The 24,116-nt window shown below is 39.4% G+C and overlaps 1 protein-coding gene and 1 long non-coding RNA gene across 6 annotated transcripts in view; one reads left to right on the top strand and one right to left on the bottom strand.

The window, feature by feature from the left end:
* The window catches only part of PRKN (parkin RBR E3 ubiquitin protein ligase), a 1,176,340-nt gene that overhangs the window by 359,760 nt on the left and 792,464 nt on the right, over positions 1-24,116 (bottom strand). The gene's annotated exons all lie outside the window — the stretch shown is intronic.
* LOC120400719 lies at positions 15,063-23,176 on the top strand. The gene is made up of 3 exons (XR_005596025.1): positions 15,063-15,079; positions 18,620-18,670; positions 22,696-23,176. It is a non-coding gene; the product is annotated as an uncharacterized LOC120400719 (long non-coding RNA).

Here is a 24,116-nt window from a genome sequence, read left to right as displayed (position 1 = left end):
AACTTGTTTACCTGATAGAATCCTCTTGCCTCACGACATACTGCCACAGTTGGGGTCTGGGATGGTGCTTCCAGTCAGCAGAAACTAGTGACATCAGATATGGGTAGAAAACTGAAACAAAGTTGTGTTCCAAACCAATTTACAGCAGTGATAAAAATTACACTCAATCTTATTCCAAACAAAGTTGGCAAGGTCTGTTCTGAAGAGGTTCATCCTACTTTGCAGGAAAGATAAACAAAATCTGACAGAAACTCATTGAGCAAAAAGCTCTCCGCCAGACTGGCTGGCACTCACTACTCCACTACCATTCATGGCCCTTGGCCCCATCACCTGCAAAACAGAGCTGTTTTCACCCACCTAGAGAGGCACCAGCTCAGACCAACTGTATCCACTGCTGAAGGATACTGCTAGAGCTGTGCAAATAATTGATTTATCGGTTTGCTCGCAGTTCCAAAAAATTGAAAAAGAATTTTCAGGTCACCCAAAATAAACATTTGTCCAAACCTTTTGACAAATTGAAAAGGTAAAAAAAAGTTTGGGGTCAAAGTAAATGTTTAATTCAACCTGAAACAAAATGATTCATTCTGATTATGAATTTGTTTTGTTTTACATTTTAAATTTTTTTAAAAACTGAAGAACATTTCAAAATTGAAGGGTTAAAATCAGTGTGCATTTTATATAACAACCTGGTATATGGATTGTGCCAGCTCTTTTCCAGACCCAAAGTCCAGAGTTTGGTCAAGAGACCAGAGGCCTTGCAAATAGTGATGAGCTAAGAGAAAGCTGGGGTAAACAAGATAACATTGCCTTTGGTAAAGATATGCTTGGTCAGTAGAAATGCCAGATGTTGAAGCAATAACTGAATAATTATGTTTCAGATTGAACAAAAGATCCCTGTTCTTATTGTGCTTCTCCTGTAGGGAAACATTCTTCCCACAGATCCAACCTTGAGTTTATGAAAAGTTGGCACATGTCAGTATAAAATATGGCATCCTTCCATCTCCCTTCCCAGGGACCAATGCTTGCCTTAAGCCATAAAGGAGACAATCTGTATTGTCATATACTTTCACTGTTTCTTTGCTTTAACCCCTAGAAATGTACCTGCTAGACAATCAAAGGAGTTGCTCCATTCCTATGGACCCCAAATCAGAATTCAACATATATATTTTATACTAATAAAATTTTATCAAAGTATTAAATAAATGTTAACTTGCTAATTTGAGACCATGGACGGAGACATTATGTAACCTTCTAACCATTGGCTAATGTGCTATCTTGTCTTGCTGCAAAACCTATCCTGGGGTGTGGAACTGCCTACCCTGTCACTTTCCCCCGCCCATGGAAAATCTATATATTCTATTGTAATCAATTGATTGACAGTGTCTCTGAGCCTAATAAGCAAGGTGACACTCCGCCAGCGCTGTGTGTAATAAACTCCTATGCTTGACCTCTACATGGTGTAGATTTATGTCCTTCAAAAATGAAAAGTCATTTTGAATAAAAATATCAAAATGTTTACATTTTTTCTATTTTTTTGACCAAAACAATTCAGCAACATTGAAAAGAATTCATAATGTTTTGGTCGACTCAAATCTGCATTTCTGGCAAAAAAACAAAAATTCAGGCAAAACATTTTGCCCAGCTCCAGTGACTACTAATGCCTTCTTCACTGAAGATAATTGCAAACCTACCTAAAAATGCAGTATTTCATTTGGTGCACAAAAAGGTGACACTGGATATAGACAAAGCTCTACTGCTAGAATCCCAGCTAGCATTTCCTAAGCAAAGTCATTGAGAAAGTAATTACAACAATATGTTACATCCACCAGTATCCTTAATGTTTTGCAGTGGGGCTTCGGATCTGGAAACAGCATGGATACAGCATTAGTACACTGACTTCCTCAAATCTGTTACAAAAAAAGCAAACGTGATTCTGGGATGCATTAACAGGTGTGTTGTGAGCAAGACACAAGAAGTCATTCTTTCGTTCTACTCTGTGCTGGTTAGGTCTCAACTGGAATATTGTGTCCAGTTCTGGGCACCGCATTTCAAGAAAGATGTGGAGAAATTGGAGAGGGTCCAGAGAAGAGCAACAAGAATGATTACAGGTCTAGAGAACATGACCTATGAAGGAAGGCTGAAAGAATTAGGTTTGTTTAGTTTGGAAAAGAGAAGACTGAGAGGAGACATGATAGCAGTTTTCAGGTATCTAAAAGGGTGTCATAAGGAGGAGGGAGAAAACTTGTTCACCTTAGCCTCTAAGGATAGAACAAGAAGCAATGGGCTTAAACTGCAGCAAGGGAGGTTTAGGTTGGACATTAGGAAAAAGTTCCTAACTGTCAGGGTGGTTAAACACTGGAATAAATTGCCTAGGGAGGTTGTGGAATCTCCATCGCTGGAGATATTTAAGAGTAGGTGAGGTCTAGACAGTATTTGGTCCTGCCATGAGGGCAGGGGACTGGACTCGATGACCTCTCAGAGGTCCCTTCCAGTCCTAGAATCTATGAAACTATGAAATCAGTAGATGGAATCCACATTTCAATTCTCATACTACCCATTTTTTTTTCAGATTTCAATACAGTCAACCTCAAGGTACTACTGACCTGCATACATTGCACAGTTGTGTAGATAACACAGTACTAAAGTAGCTCCAATCATTCCCCTCCAACAGGACTTACGGCGGTTATTGGAAACAGTTCTACATCCCCAGAGACCCTCATCTGGAGTTCCCACAGAAATCTATTCTGGCTCCCTCATCTTTTATACCGATATAAGAGCACTTTGAGAGGCAGTGAGACACAACACTGGGTTCCACTCCCGACAATATTCAGATGTCACATAGCTATATATATCACTTTACACAGATGGAACCAATGGCTTTACAAGGATGTTACAATGCCTATACAATAGCAGCTCCTGGATGAAGAGCTGTTGGCTCAAATTCAACCTTGATAAGACTGAAGTGATGCTGGAAAATATTTTGATGAACTAACCAAAACATTGTTGTCTCCCTCTGCTGAAGGAGTATCCCTCCCCTTTGTCAAACTGGTGTAAAGCTACGAGGGTCTTGCTTCAATTTTCACTTTGCTTGGATGACCAAATAGTGTCAGTGGCCAAATAAGACAAACCAAACCAAAACAAAACAGAAAACAGCTTGTTAGGAATCTTCACCCCTTCCTCTGAGATGAGGATTTGGCCACAGTGAACTATGCACCTGTCATCTCCATACTGGATTTCTGAAACTGACCGTATCTAGGACTGAACAGGGAAGCAATGTGGAGGTTCCACTTGTACAGAACTTGACTGCCTTCCTTCTCAATGAGTCATACTGGCACAGGCACATCACCTCTGTGTTCTGATCCTTCTGCTGCCTCCCAGTTCACTTCCAGAGCCAGTTCAAATGCTTGGTCTGGCTTTTCAAAGCCATCAGTGGCTGAGGACTTGGATGCATCAGAGATTGCATGTCTATCCATGACCTGCCACGACAGATGAACTTCTCTGGAACAGTACCGCTCACAAATCCCCGGACAAAGTTCTTGAGGATTGGTGATAAAGCATTCTCAGTCAAGAGATTTGGGTATGGAAAGTATGTTGCAAGATATTCCTCTTTGAGAAAGTTTTCCCCATCATAACCAGAATGGGGAAAGACATATATTGACATATATATACACACCAAGAAGAACTTCATATGGTAGAAAAGGGCGAAAAGCAGAAGACCATGAAGTCCATTTGGAACCCTGCCTGGGAAGTGAAAATCTAAATTGCCTAGGAAGTTCTTAAATACAGTGGTAATGGGTACTACAAGAAAACCCTAAGATAGATCACCAGACACCATTGAAACATCATTCTAGTGATTAATGAAGATTTTCAAATCAATAATAATCAAAGTATTGGTAAAATGTGCTTACCCAAGTCAATCACTTATTCAATCTATGGTCTGGGAGGAGTGAGGGAAATCCTCAAGCTTGATGGATTTGAAATACATATTTCAATCTTCCTACAAAAATGACTAATTCAAGGACATCCAAAAAAATCAAATGATTCATTGAACCAGAGCTATTCTTGTAAGCCCAACATAGTTTAGATTCTTTAATACTGCACTTAAAAATACCAGAATTAATTTTATATAAAAGAATAAATTCTGTGATGAAAGAGTATCCCATTTTTAAAATACCTGTTACATTCTTGCAGGAAAGGAAGCAAAACAGACCCACAAGGCCTGAATCTCCATTACGCTGCATGTTGTGTAATTCTCCGCATCAGTGTAAAGTGAGTGCAAAGTGGATATAGAATGCAATCATTTAAATTTGGTAGCATTTTACTTACACCAGTGTAAAGTATGTGTAACTGCACAAGCTGCAGAGCAAGGGAGAATCAGGCCCACAGAATTTGTAATGGTCTCTTTATCAACAAATATGCACCACTATTGCTCACTGGAGCACTGTGAAACTTTGCAGAATGCTTCTTGCCATTTATAAAATATAAAAACAGTTGGTATGTAAAGGCCCTGCGGCTGGCCAGCCCTTATCAGTTATCAAACTGGGGCTGGGAAGGGATCAGGTGTTTTCTATAAAGGGCTCAAAGAACTCAGGAGCTGCAAACAGGAGATACCCTCCTGCAGCAGCAGGATTGAAGGTAAGGATGTGGCCTTTTTTCAGCACTGGCAAATGGGAAAGCCTCTCGGACCTTTGGCCCATGGTGGGCAGAGGACCTGCTTTGTTTGGACATTTTGCCTTAAGTTTTATGTTTGAAGAAGAAAATGCTGCTGGAGAGATTTGAATGACTCTGGGTGTGGCAGTGACTCCTTCATGGGTTGGGGAGACAGGCCAGCAGCCTACACATGCCCTGTAATAGGTCTCGTTTTGCAGTGGGATTCTGGCACATGGAAAACTTTAAAAAAACTGGACCTAAAGTTTATTAATTTGAAAATATTTAAGAGAGGGTAAAACCAGGGCTTACTTAAACTCCACACAGCCCCAGTGAATTCACTGGGATTGACCTGCACAAATTTGGCCCAACATTAGAAGCTTTTTATTAAAAAAAAAAGAAAAAGATTTGCATTATTTAAATGAACTAAACGCAACATTTTCTATGTCTACAAGTCTGCGTCCCTCAACTGGAGTTGTGATTTAACAATCTCACCACTAGACTAATGGGACCAAGGCAGAGAAGGCACTCTACTTCACGTTTTAGTGGAAATTAGGAGTGAAAGAGAGGAAAGAGGATTACAAGGGGAGGAGAAAGGTCAGAGCTGCGCATGCCCATTCTGGACAGACTGCCAGCCAGTATGAAAATAACATTTTTAATTTAAATTAAAAAAATTCTGCCTCCTGCAGAGTGCCAGTATACTTGGGGAAGGAGATCATGTCAGGAACTATCAAACAGTTTCCACTGCACTTTTGGAACAGATTTCAGTGAATAAATATAAACATTTTATTAAATATCAATAGTAAAGATCTTTCAATGATCAAGCTAGCATGAAGGTAAGTTGAAGTTGATTTACGAACTAACAGATGGACATGAACACGCAGCTCACCAGCGTCATGGAGGTAGCCATTTTTCTGATGCACTAGCAACAAGCAGAATGAATGGGTTGTCACGGTTATGCCTCCTTGATGTGTTGGACAGTTCTAGGCTGCCCCTGGAGTACAGAGACGCCTGCCAGCTAGTAATGCTCCCCAAAGAAGCGTCCTTCAGCTAGGGATAGCCCCTTGCTAGGACTGCCGGGTGTGTGGGGGAGAGTGATGTAGGCACCAGTTATGCTGACTCTACACCCTCTAGGGACTCTCTTTTACCAGAGGAACCTTCAGTGTGGAAGATGTGGTCAGTTTCTGTCCCCTTGGCACAACAAGGAACAGAACAGGCAAGAGAACCTGATGCATCATTTTTAAAAAAACTATTTAAAATGATTTGCACTAGAGGCCTGATATATGGGGCACGCTGAGCATTCAAATAGTGCTCAGGACATCACAGGTGAGCTTGGCATTTTGCTGGAGCCAGGCCTTTATGAGCTTTCAGGCTGTCGTGCTACTAAGCAAAAAGGATGCCCCTTGCTCTTGATGGAAAAGCCCGCCGGGTGGAGCTGGAGCAGGAGCATTGAAATTTCCATGTTCGACTGCAAATCTGCTGAGGTTTTAATATCTGATCACTGAGGACGTTAAAGAATTAACTGCAGTAAAACCAGAGATGTCTCCAGTTTCAAATCAGCTTTGAAATTTAGAGGATGTTCAAATCCTGATCTGAACTTTGTGGCTGGCCTTTGTCTCTGTAACAGGCCAAGCCAAAACCCTGCAGTTGAAAAACTGCAAAACTTTGGGAAAGTTTCAAAGCACATATAAATATTATGGTTCAGGCCCATTTCTAAATATGATAATTATTCATTCATGTAGCACCAACACTGTGTGCCATGCTTTACAAACAAATATTGAGATGCTTTCCCTGGTCCAAGTAACTTAGTCTTGAACCTGATCCCACTGAAGTCAACATCCAAACTCCAAATGACTTCAGTGGTACAGGATGAAGCCCTTAGGAAATACAAATAATGCACACAGATGTTCCCCGAACATTTAAGATCATGATATTATAACATCATAATATTCTGACCCTTACAATTATGTTATACTTAGACAAAATACGAGAGAGAGAGAGTACAGAGAAGAGAAGGACTGAAAGAGGGAAGGTAGGTATAAAAAGATGGACAGAAATAGTCTCCCTTGTATCTCACACTATAGCACTACTAAGCAGGACTCACACACTGCAGTTCTAAATAACCCTCATTTCTTTCCAACATGAAAAAATAGGCCAATATTCTGTTCTAAATAGAGCTTTACAATACTTGCTCTTTGTTCAGCCCTTCATAGAACACTGTGGTATGTAAAACCTATCTAAAAATCAATCTCTCTCTCTTTTTTTTTGTCCTGCTGCTACCATGGATATGACATCATTTTTGCCAACCGTTGCTAAGTCATGAAGAGAGAGAACATTTCCCTTTCTCACACGGTGCAGGGAAGGAGCCAGCACTTCCAAGAGACACAATGTTCTCTTTATCCAGCCAGGGAAAACAGTAAGAGAGAGCCGTAGATGGTCTGGGAAATGGCATATGGCCATGCAACACACAAAGTGATAGTGCAGCCTGGCCAATCTCAGTTCTCACTAAATTGGTGGCCTATTTTCTCATCTCAAAGAAAAGAAGGGGAGAAAAAAGCCTCAAAGCCTTACCCTGCTGAGGCAACATGTTTGTCTCCAGCCCTTCCCAACAAGGACTGCATTCTCTGCTGAAAAACAGAAGAGGGAGTGCTTATGATCTATATGTGAGCTGCAGCTCCTGGCCTTTATCCTGTGAGCGGCATCTATTAAACCATTAAATATAATATGTTATAAATAACAGAGGGTGGAGGAAAGGAAAGGAGCGTTGAGAATATAGGGATAGTAGGTTCAATGGAGACAAAGAGATGTTTAGGATTTAATTATGGACAATTTAATAACCAGCCCAACTCATCTTTCATCTGAATGACTATAGGTTCAAGGGCAAATTCTGATGTCCTTACTCAGTATTTCTCATTCAGAAAAAATTTCCACTGAGGTCAATAGGAGTATTGCCAGAGGAAGGACTTTCCAGATGTGAGCCTCAGCCTTCAGGGCTGGCTTGCTGTGTGTATACAGCAAGAAAAAATACTCTATACTGTGGGCCAACATGTTAAATCATTTCAGCCCAGTCTGAAACAAGATTATGGTTCAAGTCCATTTTGTCCCTTATGTTTTTGCACTTAATGACTTGATACACTGACATCAAAACAGGTCACTGAAACCTATAGATTTTCTCCACAGCCTAGACAAATCAGTCCATGATGCGGAGACATAACCTGTGGATAATTTTCTGCCAGGACTACAAACTTTTACAGCTTATATTGTTTGCAAATGAGCGAAGAGGGGCACTTCAACATGTGTGAGAAAGGATTAAAGGCTCAGGTAGCCTCATTCACTTCACCTGGGTGGTAATTAGGCAGTTACTTGTCAGCCAGAGAAGGTGGGAAGGAAGGAAGGATCAGGTGATAACTCAACAGATCCTTGAGCCTTCTAAATCAGCTGAGTGTGTTCAGGGAATGGGGACTGGCTGCTGTGATCCGCTGAAGAGCCAGACACTGCTGGAGGCTAGAGGCCTCAGGAATACTTAGGTTAGGCAGGACAGTGCCTGATACCAGCCACAGGGAAAGGCAGCTGAGCGTCAGGAAAGGGTTGAGCACAGGGCCCAAAGGATAGGTTGGTTCTTTGGATCTATGAACTGCACCTGGACATTTTGTTACTCCAGAAGCGGTTTGGACTAGCCACTGCTCAGCTGGAGGGCTGAGAGGGGTGCAGACAGAGGGCCTACAGGAGTCACTGGAGACAAAAACCCAGCGCTCCCTAACACAAGTAGGTACACTGATGGTGAGTGTGCATTGTAACAGGCACACATGCCAAGTTCTCCTTCATCTCAAGAAAGGAATTTCTTGCCACAGTTATTTATCACATATTAATTTCATTTGCCAAAGATAGACTGCTCTTGCTTATGCTTTCCTTTTTCTAAAAAGCAAATACAGTTCACTGCATCTCAGATAAGGATACCAAGCAGAACATAAATTTCTGTTTGCTTTTTAAAGAAATGGGAAGTGGGTGGGGGAGGGAAGACACTTCACAAAGATGGGGAAAAGTTTTGTAGCCAAAGAACAGATGTGGTGCAGGCAGATTCTGTCAACCTCACACCACCTCATTCATGGTTTCCACAAACTGTTCTATTCTCTTTGGCGATGAAAAGTCATTAAGCTACATAGTAATGCATAGTCTGAGTTGCCATGGGGATGGCTGACAATATTTAACTATGTGCACTCATTCAGTGACAATACTTAATGTGTGCTAGAAAACAAGATGAGAACACAAACACATCTCCTAGTTTGCAAAGGACTAGATTTTCACAAGGCGGCCAGCAGGGGGAGCTAAAGGAGTGAAGGATTTTCTTGCCCACAATTAAAAAAAAAAATCCTTGTTATTCCAGTCTAACAAGTGATAATTGTAGAAAATGTGTACTTTAAGATGCAAAGCTGTTGAATATAAGCTTTCCCTTGATTGTGCATTTTTGGCTTTCCCTTTCAAATATCTGCCTCATTGTGAGGTGAATTCTCGCAGATTTCCATGTACAGTGGCATATAAGGTTTGACTGACACAATGAACAGTAGACAGAAGGTCCATACTATATTTTTTTAAAAGAATTTTTATATTGTGTGTGTGTGCGCGCATGCGCGAGCACGTATGCATGCGTACATGCGGGCACTTGTATGCGTATTTATATATATGTGTATATATATATAGTGAGGGAGAGTGCACATCTGTGGAAAACATGAACTTTCTAAGACATTTATCAGTTTATTCAAAAAGAGACTAAAACAGTAGTTCGACAAGAAGGGATTAGCATACAGTACATAGCCTAGGGCACGGAAGAGACTACTGTTGACAGTAAGATAGAGCATTATGAATCAGCAGTGAGCTTCCATCCTGAGCAATCAACTAAGGGCTTGATCCTGCTCTCAGATATGAAGGCAGGTGTCTTGTAAAATCAGGCACTCCACTTGCACTGCAGCTGATACTACAAGACATCAGGAGATGTGTGCTTGTTTACCAAAATCAAATTCAAAGTGCATAAAAACTGAAAAACTGAAAATTCCTCCCCTAACAATCCCTGCCAGCAAGGAAAAATTAGACGAGGACTGCAAAAGGGGATAAAAGAACCTTCGGCCTGATAGTTTTGGATAGAAATTTCCAGAATTTAATTTAATCTCAGCATCAGAACCAAACATTTTAGATGCTTTACAGTCCACTGACAGCATTTGTTTTGGGTTCACTTGCACATGAATGCCCAGGAAGGAAATGAAGTGAATGTGCAATGCAGAGCTCACAGGATATGCAGCTTGATAGGGTGTTAACATCAGCAAGGTTCATTCTCTCCTCAGAACCCCAGAGCAGTACAACTGTACTACTGTGCGCCTTTGTGCAGCGTTAGGGAAGCTGGAACAATTCCACAAACTATAAAGATGAAAAGACATTGTGCTTCATCTAGGAAAAACGCCCTCTTCTTCCAGTGAGGTTACTTAAGGGTCAGGGAAATGTGATCTCTTTTGTAAACGTCTCACAATCTCTCTCTCTCTCTCTCTCTCCTTTTAGCAAAGTTGCAAAGCCTTTAAGTTTGATTGAATTCAAGCAGTGTTGTAAATTCAGGAAATTGTTTTCTTCTGAGTTACTAGTTCTGCAAATCTATATCCTATTACACACACAAACTCCATCAAAAATGTGTTGCAGCTCTCCAGAAGTTGATTAATTTAATCTTGTTTTACACTGTTTCATTGGCATTTGTTCCTTTCCCAATTGTCAACACGTTTAGACCCCTTCAGCCTTATTGAATCTCTAACCTATTTAACAGGCAAAACCCCCATAGATTTACATGAAACAAAACCACACCTGGTAGATCAGTGGCTCTCAAGCTTTCCAGACAACTGTACCCCTTTCAGGAGTCTGATTTATCTTGCATACCCCCCGAAGTTTCACCTCACTTAGAATCTTTTTGTTAATTATACAGAGAATAACTAGAATCATCAGGAGAAAAACTTGCTACGAGGAAGAAGAAAACTACTGATATAATGAAACATTAAAAGAGATAATGATCCCATTTTATACATAATAATGTATTTTTAGCCAAAGAAAAGTATTGGGTTTTTTTTATATTTGACAAGGGAGAAGCTCATAGTCTTCTTGACAAATTACCACAAAACACTGAAGAAAAGCTCTACAATGTATAGAGATGAAATCAGTTTATTAATAGACTAAAGTGAAAATAATACTGTAGCTTGAGCTATCTGACTGGTTGCTCACTGTTTGTGCTGATGCATACAGTGGCACAATTATAAACTCAGGATTTGTTGCTCCTGCACCAACTGCAATATCTTTCTATAGGAGATGACATAGTACCACAATCACTGCCAAATTGGAAATGTTGGGTTTAAAGTCTTGTAATGTCTAACGTGGTCACCATTAAATAGTCACCCATCAACTAAAGTTATCACACAGTAATGTCTAAGATGCTGCACATCTTTACCATTCTGAGTATGCAGAAAAACTGCAGTATCTCTGGGTGAGATTCTGCCACACTTTTTTCCACTGAGTAGTACTTTACTCCTTGGGCCCTTACATACTACAGTGTGGTAAATGATGGTAGGCAAAGTAAGAAACCTGAGCCAATCCAATTCCCATTTTGGATGTCTTTACACCAACATTATTAAGAACCACTACCCCTTGTACAAGTTTTGGATAATTTGTAGATCAAATATGAAATATGAGGGATCTTTGGGGCTGTTTCTTTTAGGGGGCAGCGATTTCTAGGAGTTTCATTTTCAATCTGAAGAATATGTTTAGGGCTTTCTCTAGGAATTTCAAGTCATATGAAGATAAAGACAGTGCCCTGGGGCTGTTGTGTCAGATCCCTTTACTATAAAATACCTAATATAAGACAAATGTCATATGATTTATTTTATGTTGTCCTGATCTGATAAATTCACAGAGAAAGTCTCCTTCCTAAATGTTCATTTAAATATATTGTAATAGTAAATGTAACAGCATATATATTGAGCATTTCACACACTAATTTTAAAAGACATTCAAGAAATTTACCAACTGTTACCAAGAAGTTTTACTTCTGGGGTCTCCTTTCATAGATTAAAGAAAAAAAATACTCTTTTTGCTAAGGAGTTTTTATGAATAAATCTGTAGGTTATAGCATGAATAGTGAAAATCATGTAGTTTTAGAAATCCATACCACAGTACTGTCTTAAAAATCGTAAGACACTGAAATGTCTTACAACTTCAAATCAGTAATTCACAAATACCTTTACAAATGAGCCAGCCACTCCAAAAGCAATTTTCCCTCTCTTGGTATTGGCACCGCCTCATCGATTATTGGGAGTGGACCACATCCACGCTGACTGAATCGGCCTTGTCAACACTGGTTCACCACTTGTAAGGTAACTCCCTTCTCTTCATGTGCCAGTATATTTATAGCCTGTATCTGTAATTTTCACTCCATGTATCTGAAGAAGAGGGGTTTTTATCCACAAAAGCTTATGCCCAAATAAATCTGTTAGTCTTTACGGTACCACCGGACTCCCCGTTGTTTTTGGCTGGCTGCGTCTTAGGCTGCCTAGCTAGGAGTCTAGTTGAAAGGAAATGGAAACAGCATAAAGAACAAGTAAGCTAAATAGTTTAGTATGGACTATGCTAGGAAAGACTAAGCATAATGAGACATCTCATGAGTCTAATCAGAAATGGTGAAGTCATATGAATCTGAAATCCTTTTGGGAATGATCTGTTATAGTCTCATACAGAAATTAGCGCTTCTCCACTGTTAACTCTTGTATCTTTTTTGTTAGAGCATCAGGTCAGGACGTCTTGATTTCCAGCATTTATGAGTTACCATGATACAAATTTAGAACTCTGGACACAGCCAAAGGTTTCCAGTTTGCCCTCCAGTGATGATAAGTTCATGTCTAGGATGCCCAATAAATTCATTGGTCTTTGATTCTTCAAACTTCAATTTCCATCTCCCATGAAGGGAGGGATTGTATTGTTTTGTTTTGTTTCTAAAGAACAACTCAATGATATTAATTAAAATTCACCTTACAGAGCTGTTAGAATTTTAAGATGACAAAACCATATAATGGTTTTCCAATGATGAATAAACCGTGTTGGTTAAATATGAAATGAACCAAAACTTGAACCAACTACAAATTAACCCCTGAACTGCAAAGCTCTGGTAATTTTATATATCTTTTTATGATTTAAAATTTGCAAACATCTCTGTACTTCTTGGTTTCAGGCATAACTGGAAGAGCACGTGCTAAAGCAGAGTCAAACCTCATGAAACATAACTGACATCCCCAAAGTCTATTTCCAAGTCAAAGAAGCTTGGCTAAGTATACTGAATGTCTATCCAAACTGAACTGCCAAACTTTCTGAGCATCATCATAGCTACTGTTTTCTCTATTTGTATATTCTAATTCTTCCATTTTTACTTATAGCACCACTTGAGGCAGGCTATTCACTAGTTAGCATGAGAAACTTCATATTACCACACAATTGTAACTGATAAATCACTGTTATTTTGTATCCAACGTAAAGAGGGTTTGGGTAGGGAAAGAGTGGCTCCTCATACACTGCTGCATGTTAACTGTTAGCAAGTGTTGATGTTTTTAATGCTCAAGAATATGTGGTACCTGGAGTCTCATTGCTTACATTAAAATAAAGTTGAATTCCAAAGCCAGAAATTTCCAGTATTATTGCAGCATGAATTTCTGATACAACTACTCAGGGTTGGTTGCAGTTTGCTAAGTCTCTATTCACAAATCTTTATAACGTGGCACTAAAAAAAAAATAGCTCCACAGTATAATTTGGAATATAAATTCTCAGTCTGGGAGAAATGTTTGTCCAGTTTTTGAACAAAAATCCCCTTTTTAGATGAGAGGAGAGAAAAAAAGAGATACATTTTTTGCTCTCTCCTAGTAAAGACAATCACAACAAATCATACAAACTATAAAATATAAAGGACATGAATCAACATAATTCACTAACTCATTTTGGTGTAATTTGCCATTATTATTAATACTACTCCCTTGAAATTAAATAAAATATACAGGCCAAATTCATTCTTGATGTAATACCATTGGAGTTAATTTAGTGTAACATGTAGAAACCTCACACTCACTTTGTGTAAATTATAGTAGCAATAACAAAATCATAGCAACTAAACCACCAAAGGGATGTTAAAGATGAAATGAAGTAGTTTTAACTCACTGAGACTTGAGCTCAACTTCTTGTGACTGTTGATGATACAGTACTACTATCATCAAACCACAGCAGACATCTATGTTCATTACAACGTTAAACTTGTCAGTGACATGACGTCATCAACAGGAGCAGGGGAAGCTGACTCCTGACCTTAGGACTTTGCTCATAATTAACGGAAAACATTATCTACAACTATTTTGTTTAGGAATGTATTTCTTCCAGTATCTCTAAGCCTGCATATATATCCTGTTCTGTATGTGGGGCCACACACAGTTGTTCTATGCGTTTATTTTAGTAACAAACACATTCCAGTTTGTTTTCAAAGATAAGGGTCTGAATTATGGCCAACAGATTAGGTTTTGTAGCATATTGCATAGTATACAGTTCAACCTCTAAGCATGGATGGAGAGTTTAGAATGGAGTGCCATCTCTTGCTTTTTAAAGTTTATTTCTGGCATGTTCTTAACATTACTTTAAGCTGAATACTTTCCTGTGATTTAATATATGATATAATGTCTGAACCCGTGTGCAGTTACACAGGCATAGTGTTTTGTCCTTGTGTCCTGAGGATCGTGAGCCTCTGAGAAGGCTGGAGAACTCTTATCTGGAGACCTAATAGGGAATCTAATCCTGCAGATAAGGATGATTCCGAGTGGGGATATGCGGAAGAAATAGGTGCTGCAAAATCCATTTAATCGCTTGACTGATGCTGTAAGCTTCCCAGTTTATTAAATTTATCTACTTCCAACGACCAGTTTACATGACTGGATAAACATCTTGTTTTGCCATTTTGATGGCATCATAAAAGGGGAGGAACTGTGAAAAAAATGTTCCCTAAAGCCGCAATAGTGTTGTACTGAGATTTCCAATTTCATTCTCCTTCTAGTAAAACACATAAATAAAGAGCCGCATTGTGGCATGGATTTATATGCAGTACTCCCCATTGATTTCAATGGGGAATATTGTGAAAAATCAATGGCATGACATACCACAAAGATTGGAATTAAAACGTTTTCCACTATAAAATAAGGAAATACAATTACAGTGGCACATTACAAATGGTTCTTTAATATTCATTTCATGCCTTCATGTAGCACATGGCATGTACTATTTAGAAATCAAATGAAAATACAAAAAAACCCTGATCCCATTTCTCATTTTGCAGCACCAGAACCTCCCACAAAACAGGTGGCAGAAGAACCAGGAGAAAACAGAGTGAGTGAAAACACTATAATGAACCTTTAGTAAAACCGCAGGGAACATATGCTTCAGGGCATGTTGTTATACACCATTAATATGTATAATAGACAAAGGAAGAATGTGACCTTGTATGGGACCATTTGATACAAAGAGTTCTGCAATGAGCTTTACAAAGTTATTTATGTTCTTACTGTTAATTTGGTACACTGCCCTTGATATCAGTACTTGTGTTATGAAAGAGGGAATGTTGATCAGGACATTAAGGGTGTCCTTTTTGAAAGCACCATCCATTAGATCTCTGACTTCTGCTTAGATAGCCACCAGAGAGACAGAGCTGGGGATTCAGCGTAATATTTCATCTGTAACACTTCTTTAGTACTACACTGTAGGGTCAGCATTATTACAAGCATGGGAGTAAGTCCTTTGACTTAAATGCCCAAAGCTAAGACTGCTAGTAAGTGCAAACAGTGGGGATTGAAACAGTGATCCCATTTCTCATTTTGCAGCACCACAACCTCCCACAAAACAGGTGGCAGAAGAACTAGGAGAAAACAGAGCAGGTGAAGTCACCATAATGAACCTTTAGTAAAACCGCAGGGAACATATGCTTCAGGGCATGTTGTCTCAAATTAGTGGCCCTCCTAGAACTATCTGCTTTTGTTACCATTGACTAGGAGAAAGAATCTTTATGGTTCGGAGAGCTAGCCATGACATTGCAATGGCATGCCAGTGTCACTATAGTTAAGGCTGCATCAAGACATCTGTTGAAAGGTCAATCTTTCTAAATCCTCTAAAATCAACATGCTCAGTCGGATTTCTTGGAAATGTGTCATGCCCCAGAGGACGCCTGCTAGGGTTAGTGATCCAAATTTGGAATCATTTGAGCCAGGGTTCCACAGACATAATCCCCCAGAAATAGCCATTTAGAAAACAAAAGATCTTTTCCCCAGAGCTAGAGATCAAACTACTGATGAGGTGTGGGTCAAAACAGTTTCAAGATACTGCACGCACTCACTAAACCCAACCCGCCTGCACCCCCCAGTTCTGCCTTTTTGTCCTTTAACAGTATTAGTCAGAATCCTGTGGGTGACAGGGAATGGATTGTAAAAGAAGGTAAAAAGTTTGTACACTTCAGCAACCGTGGGGTTGGTGGAGTAAAGGTATGTGTATTAACAGGAATTATTGCAGCACTACTGAAAGAGGACAGAGTTACAGTTCTATGGGTAACCTCTGCATATCCTGGTTTTGAGATGTTTGAGTTTTGTTCAACTCAGCAGACTGCAAGAGGATGATGTCACCAAGCAACCTTAAGGCTGCACTCACAGTGTTTTGCCACTGTATTATAATATTGATTGGTGTAATGGAACTTGTGTCTTGCTGAGTTTGGTACTGCTACATATAAAAATACTTCTGTAATGGTATTCAAAATTTAAGTCAAGAGATAACGTTCTGACTCATTACAGCAAACAAAGTATGTTCATTATTCATGTCTACAAAGATGCGGGAAGAATATTAGGGGAAGATTTATAAATGGAACATTCCACGTCTTGACTGTACTTCTTTATAAAACTGAAGGGTAACAAACTAGCTAGCCTTTTTTCTCTTTCTTGTGAATACACCAATTCTCCTCAGGGTCTTCAGTGTATCCATTTAAACGTCAGGAAAAAAAAAGTCATATGTGAGTCATTTGCTTTAGCTCCATTAATTATGCTTTATATAGCTCTTTCCACGTTAGAACCTGGGAGGGGGCTTTATTCTAGCAGCCAAGTGCAATTGTGACAAAGAAAGGCACACTAAAAGCAATACTGATGTACAGTAATTACAGAGAAAAAATGTGAGGTGCATGTGACAATTTTCTCCAGACGCTTAAATGCATAAGGAAAAGTAATGACAGAGCAGAGAAATAAGGCGAACCAAGAGTGTTTTGATATAGAAGGAAAGAAGTACAACGCAGTCAGAACCTCAATTTCATTGATATTTCTAAAGGTGTTTTAAAGACTACTTTGGGTTGCAGACAGAGGCCCACACTGGGGACACTGTAGAGGCGGAATGCCTGGGGAGCTCAAGGAGGGATTGTGCTTCGTTGCCTCTATTTTGCAATCTTGTGGACAACCTAATTTAGGCTATTCAAAGAGCATTAACTCAGATTCTCACCAGCTAGTCGGAAAACTATGACATCTTCTTGGAAGCGCGGAGTCACAAAAATTCCTCCCTTTGGTGTGAGCTTAACAGTGATTTCATTGAGTAGCTGCCAGTTCTCTTACTACATATTGTTAAAAGTAACAAAGAATTGTGCGGAGGGCATAAGAAAAGAAAATAATTCATTGAGCTCAGCAAATTTCACAAAGCTGGGCCTAGATAGAAGTTCATTTAGCCCTTGCAAAAACATTGGACCTCCTCCAAAATTGAGACTCTGCAGTCTTTCTTCATAGTAGAGCATCAATATACCCAGGGAGGTTTGTCTTCCCTGGGAAGAAATCAGCATTTGTCTATTTATTTTATGGTCCTGTGAAGACTACAGTTTTGGGATTGTTACTGGACTGGGGTGGGTTGTGCACAGAATATGTGCCGTTTCCCATGCTCAGTAGAATCATTGGGACAGAGGCATCAAACAGATTAACAATGAATTCCTTTTATTTCCCTCTTTCAAAGTTTAACACATAAATGCTATTCCCATAGCCTTTGCTTATTTCAGTGAACAGTGAGTCAGAGATGAAATAGACAGCGAATCCAAAAGCAGAATACTAGGGATGGAAGGAGGATCAAATGTGCAGACAAGGCACTACTGTGGATATACTGTGTGCACCCTACTGAATCTGCTGTGTTGGAGAGATCAGCTAGGTGCCTCTGTTTGTTGTGTGGATCTGAAATCCACTCCATTCTAGGAAAATTAGGAGAATAAGCCTATCTAGTCTCAAAAATATGAAGGGCAAAACTTCCATCATCAACAATTTCTTCAGCTGGGATTTACAGAAGTTTCAGAGTGAACACAATCATCCTGGACATTAGGCCTAGTATCATATCTCCCTCCTCAGAGGATCTTCTTGGAAAAACTCATAGAATATCTCCATAGGCACTGCTGAAGTTATAAATTAAGTCTTTTAGGTCCTAAATAACCAGGAAAAAGAGCTAGAAAAAGTAGGACATGGAAGTACTGGCTCACAACACAGAAATTGTTGCTATTAGGTTGAGCTGAGATGTAACATAATCTATAGAGATTGTGTCAAGATCCAATTTGGTGCAAATATATATAATTTCAATGATTTTACTGAAGCTGCTCCCACTACCTCTGAATTTGACCCCCCCCCCACGTCTGGAGAAGTTGTTTAATCTTCTTTGGGTCAGAAAGAAGAAAAACAAAAGGCTCATTTTCTAAGGATGGTCTTTTGTATGGGCATTACTCACAATGGCTTTTCCAAATGTGGGGGAGATTATAGATCATCTTTCTCAGGTTATACTAGAATTTCACACAGTGATTGCTCTTTCTTTTGGTAAAACTATGTATTTTCCTCTCCATGCACTCACTTACCTACACTTACTCTTTTCTCTGCCTAGAATAGCTCAACAAGAAAATCTACTGCATCCCCAAGGCTACAGAAAGAATGGGTAATATTACAAACATAAACCTATTCCCATTACAGTTTTAAGAGTGTCATCTTCTGTTCTCCCTGCAAGCTTTGCCATATAAATTAAATGAAACACATAATTTGATATTAGATCGAAGGCTGTTAAGCAAACACTGTATGTACTGGGGTTCATGCTTCCCATTCTGAAAAATGACGTTTTTTTCCAATTCTAACTTCTAATTTTAGCTGCAAAGTAACTGGGCTAACTGGCAAAATTGGGGCAATTTATGATGTGTTTTAATTTTAGGGAAATGTCATGCTTTGGAAATGCACAAGAGTTCAATGGAATCTATTTTACATTAATTGAGTTCTACATTGGATTTTTTTCTTATTTAATAAGCATATACCAAAATGACTCTTTATTTTATGCTAAAGTTCTTAATTTCAGTAATCGGTTCTGAAGTAAAACAGCCACTCATATTGATCTAATAATTTTTTTTATAAATCAGAGGCTCTATATTATGAAAAATTGACATTGGATTTGTTCTTCTACAATTTGAATGCAAGAAAAAAAGAGAAGCCTTCTTAATCTACCAGCCCAATAAGCCCTTCCAGACTGCTCTTTTCTATATGATAATATCATGGTTAAACAATAATTATAATCAAGCTGAAAATGAACAAAAGTCTTGGGCATTTTTAAGGATAAAAAGAATCCTTCCACATTGGATGCAGAGCTTGCCAAGCCAATTTGTGGCAGCCTCATCACCAAAATGCAGAGCCCTCACACCATCAGATAAAAGGAATGACTAAATAACTATAACATTTAGTCACATGTATATCAGCAAGGGAAAAGGGCAGTATTATGGGTTGTTGCATGTAAACAGGAAAATTAAGTATTTAGGACTTTCAGTCCAAGGATCAGTGTACAGTGTGAGCATTTTGGAGATGATGGGCCTGATTGTCTTTTCTGTCACATCAGTCTTGTGCTGGTATAACTCCATTGAAATGAATGTAATTATACCAAAATACAACTGGTGTAAAGGAGTGGCGAATCACACCCAATACTGATATATAGTAACAAGTCTGCTATCCCAGCAAGCTCAGGAGAATTTGTGTAATTCCCCATTAACACTGATTATTCAGACACCTAATTCCCTAGTGCATGATGTGTAAGACAACCCTAAATCTCTTGGGAGGGAGAGAAATGACTTCTGCAGCATTGCAGAGGATGGTTATTGAACGGCTAGCTGTCAGCTTCTGAAAAAGCTGCATACACATCTACTGTCTCTAACAGAGGTACCACATGGAATCAATTAACACTCAAAGGGAAAGGAAAGGAAAAAGGAAAGGGTGAACTTGAAGAGAAATAAAGTCACCAAAAATTGAGGAATCATCACAAAGTCCTGGCCCTATTATTTTGAAACAGCGAAAACCTATCTGGACCTATTGGTAAAGAGATGTCACACACACTCACCATAACTATGCTTAATACCCATACAACACTTTTCAGCAGTAGATCCAATGGCTCTGGTTAAGTAGTGAAGGGAGAGAGAAGTCACTATGGATATCTAGATGTCATTTAGAAAAAGGTGGAGATGAGGCAGGGGATGTCTTCTAGACACAAAATACAAATCTGCATTTAAAACAGCTCAATGTGTTAGTTTAAAAAAAAATCTTATAAATAGTTCTGTATCTTTAAGTGACCACAACTACAACTCATTCATCTCAAAACTTCCCTGAGAATTGTCTTAGTTTATGAACCTTCATGAATGTCTGCATTGCTGCCAAATATTAATTGAAACAATTAACTGTGGAGAACACGTGGGTGTGAAAATATTAGTACCGCATAATCCTTTCTAGTTAAGAGGTCCTTACTGGATTATTGCGGAAAAGCTCTGGAGTTCTAATTACCTATGGAAGTCCCACCAGGTTACTGCAGAACATGGTAATTAGAAGGTTGTAATATAAGGTGTTAGCAGGGGATTGAGGATTTGTGCTAAGTACCATGGTGTTTTCATGGCTATTTACTGTGCAGAGTACCAGAATTTAATGGAATTTGGCAGAAATCTCCAATGACTATTGTGAGCATGTAATTGGGGGAGAGGGGAGAAACATCTTAATGTGTGTCTTGTGATTGGTGGTTGGAGACCAGATATACTACATTTGGATCTTTAGCTAAAGCAAGTTAAAAAATTACTCATATAGTAAATTTATACAGGCTTTTTCAGTCTTGTCTTTATTAGATATTTTATTAAAATGTTTTATCCAGTTTTGTGAATATAATATAGAATAGACACAAACCAGTATTAAGTAAGTGCTTCATTCTAACTACAGCTACCATATGCATAGATTTAGGAGCAGATTCGTCTTTCAGATATATCAGGGTAAAACAAGAATAACTCCATTAAGTTAAGTGGGGCTACTGCAAATTTACAATGGGGAAAGAGAAAGCAAAATCTTCCTTTACTGTAAAACTCAGCCATTTTAAACCATGGTTTTGTAAGCCATAAGCCAGCCACACATGCATCATGTATGGCAAAGAGGAAAAAATACCGAGGACCTGATTCTCCAGTATTTATACCTTGTGCTGTCACTTATACCTGTGCAGAGTGAATTTATGCTATCACTGGTAGCATCTGACACTCTTTTTTCCACAGGTGTTATTTATTAAACAAGATAGAAAGCAGTGGAGAATCCAGCCCACATATTTTGTTAATATATGACCCAAACTACAAATTAGTTAAGCATAACAGGTAAAATCCAGCCCTCTGCAACGTCTTCCATAAGGCCTATGTACTACTCAAGTCCCATCTGAGCCCAACTTTGAGGGCTTATTTAGAACTTAAGTGGGGTATAGGCCTTGCACAGGCCCCTGTACAAAAGGGGGAGATTCACCCTATCTGGTTAGCACAAAGAGCAAAATCAGACCTCATCCATTATGTAACAACCCCAGTCCCTCTTCCACTATCACTCCCCTTGGTAACAGGGTTGCCTGGTGTCCAGTTTTTGACTGTAACAGCCGGTCGAAAAAGGCCCCTACCAGCTCCGGTCAGCACTGCTGATCAGGCTGTTAAAAGTCAAGTTAGCAGCGCAGGCAGGCCCCAATCCGGTTCTGCCCAGCTCCCAGGAAGCTGCTGGCGTGTCCCTCCAGCTCCTAGGCATAGGGGTGGCCACGGGAGTTCCAAGCACTGCCCCCACCCCGCTCCCAGTGGCTGGGAACCGCAGCCTAGGAGCCGGAGGGACCTGCCAGCAGCTTCCTGTGAGCTGCCTAAGCGCTGCCCAGAGCCCAAACCTTTCCCTCCCTCCCACACTCCAACCCCTAGCCCCAGCCCAGTGAAAACGAGCGAGTGAATGAGGGGCGGCTGAGAGCGAGCAACGGAGGGAGGGGGGATAGAGCGAGTGGGGGGTGGGGCCTTGGAGAACGACTGGGTCAGGGGTAGGGGCAGGGCAAGGGAGTTCATTTTGTGCAATTAGAAATTGGCAAACCTATTTGGTAAAGTAAATCTCCTCCAAATTTTGTATTTAAGGCAACATGATAGAAAGTTTGTAAAGTTCTAAAGAATAAAAGATCTGATTTTGAAAGATTCTCTTTTTCAAAAAATATACACAATTGTGTATGTGAAATGTATAAAAAACTGTATTCTACTACAATTGTTCATCTAAATGGAGTTTGTGCGCATGCAAATGGTCCATTAGATGCACAACTACTGCCATCATTTTTTTGACACACAGTTGCCCATGTGCATTTTTTTAAAGTAAAGACAAAGAATATAACAAAGAAAGCTTTTCTCTAACATTTCACAACTCTTTTTCTATTTACCACATGTAGTTTTTGTGATTCTGATTTTGGATATGTGGCCTCTTAAAATGTGCTTTCATGCCTGTCCTGTATAGCCTTTCATTTGTGGCAGGCAAGACAACAGTTGCTACTTGTATCAGTTCATAAGGATGATTCATCCCACCATGGAAGTGAAATCCTGGCTCTCATGATCCTGGCTCAGTCAAGGCAAGTTTGCTTTGCCATTTTTAGCTTAGCACTAATGAAGAGTCTGTAACCTTCCGCAGATCCTTTTAATGAAGCCAGAATGAATAAGGACTTCTATAGAAGCAGTGCTGCCAAGATATGAAAATCCATGTGTGTCTGCCAGTCATTGGAATGAGGAGAGAATTCCCTCCCTGACTAAAGAGAGAAATTCACCCTGAATGATTACTCTCTCCTCTGAAGAGCGAACATCCCTTTTCCAACATTACAACAAGGAATTATTAGTAAAGAGTGAAAAGCAGCTGAGCTGAGCAGAGCCTCCCTCACCCAAAGGCTTAAAGCTGAAAGTCCACCCTGCCTATCCTACTTCTGATATTAAATCTACCACCACAAAAAAGGAGGGTCAGAAGAGGAGGGAAGCTGGCAGAACGAGCATGCAAGAAATCAGGAGACAGCTTGGAAACACATGCATTTCCTGCAAGATGTGGGGGATGTGCCAGAACTACTAAGGGAATCCTACAATTTATGGGAATGTTAATTACTAGCAATGCATATACACCTTTCACAAACAGTAACATCTACATTTTATTATCAACAGCCTTCACTGGACCAATTAAAGATGGGAATGAAGCAAGATTTGTTTTCTTGGGGAGGAGGAAAGGATTCAGAATAAATATTACTTTCAAGAAGTTAAAAAATACTGATATATTTACTGAAAAACCTCACTACACACAGTGTAAACATTTGACACTGTTTTAAATCATTCAGCCATTAATGAGAGCAATTGTTCAGTGTATCTCACAACTTTCTAAAGGGCACCAGAAAAGAGAGTTTTGTTTATTAACTTGTTACAGTATGTGAAGTGTAAACTGATTTTCTTATTAGTTAGATGTCTAAAGACAGGATGTAACTGACTAGCAATATCACCAAGTAACACAGTTAGACCTTGGGGAGATTTCTTTTCATGGTGTATAGTGAGAGTGCTAATTGACTTATTTCCTAATAATTGTTGAAACTAATAATCTGGAAAGGCTAGTGATTTCAAAGAACTAAACATTAGACATGAAGACATTTTTCTACCTGCCAAGTCCATATGTGACTGTCTTAAAAAAATCAATATTGAAATGTCTGTCCTCTGTACTGAATTAATGAATTCATCAATAAGTCAATCATGACCACCATAATACAGAATCTAATAACATATATGTAATTACTATTATAGTAAGTCATTTGGAAGGTAATGCAATTGCCTTTCCCTGTATCAGCAAAATGGTAGTGTGACAAAAATGAGCTGTGGTAAAACATTTAGAACAGACGTGTATTTGACATTATGCCTCAGGAGTTGGATGGAGTTTGTTTAGAGTTGAATATTGTTTGGCTCCTTGGAAGAGACATATGTGCGGACTGAACTTCCCTGAGATTTTATTACCCTTTGTGACTGATAGGGGAAGTGCGTGAGATCAAGACTAAAAAGATGAGCCTGGAGAACTGAGGGACACTGAGA

This window comes from Mauremys reevesii, linkage group 3, assembly GCF_016161935.1.
Source record: "Mauremys reevesii isolate NIE-2019 linkage group 3, ASM1616193v1, whole genome shotgun sequence".
NCBI lineage: Eukaryota > Metazoa > Chordata > Testudines > Geoemydidae > Mauremys > Mauremys reevesii.
This window is presented reverse-complemented; position numbering and strand designations above follow the sequence as displayed.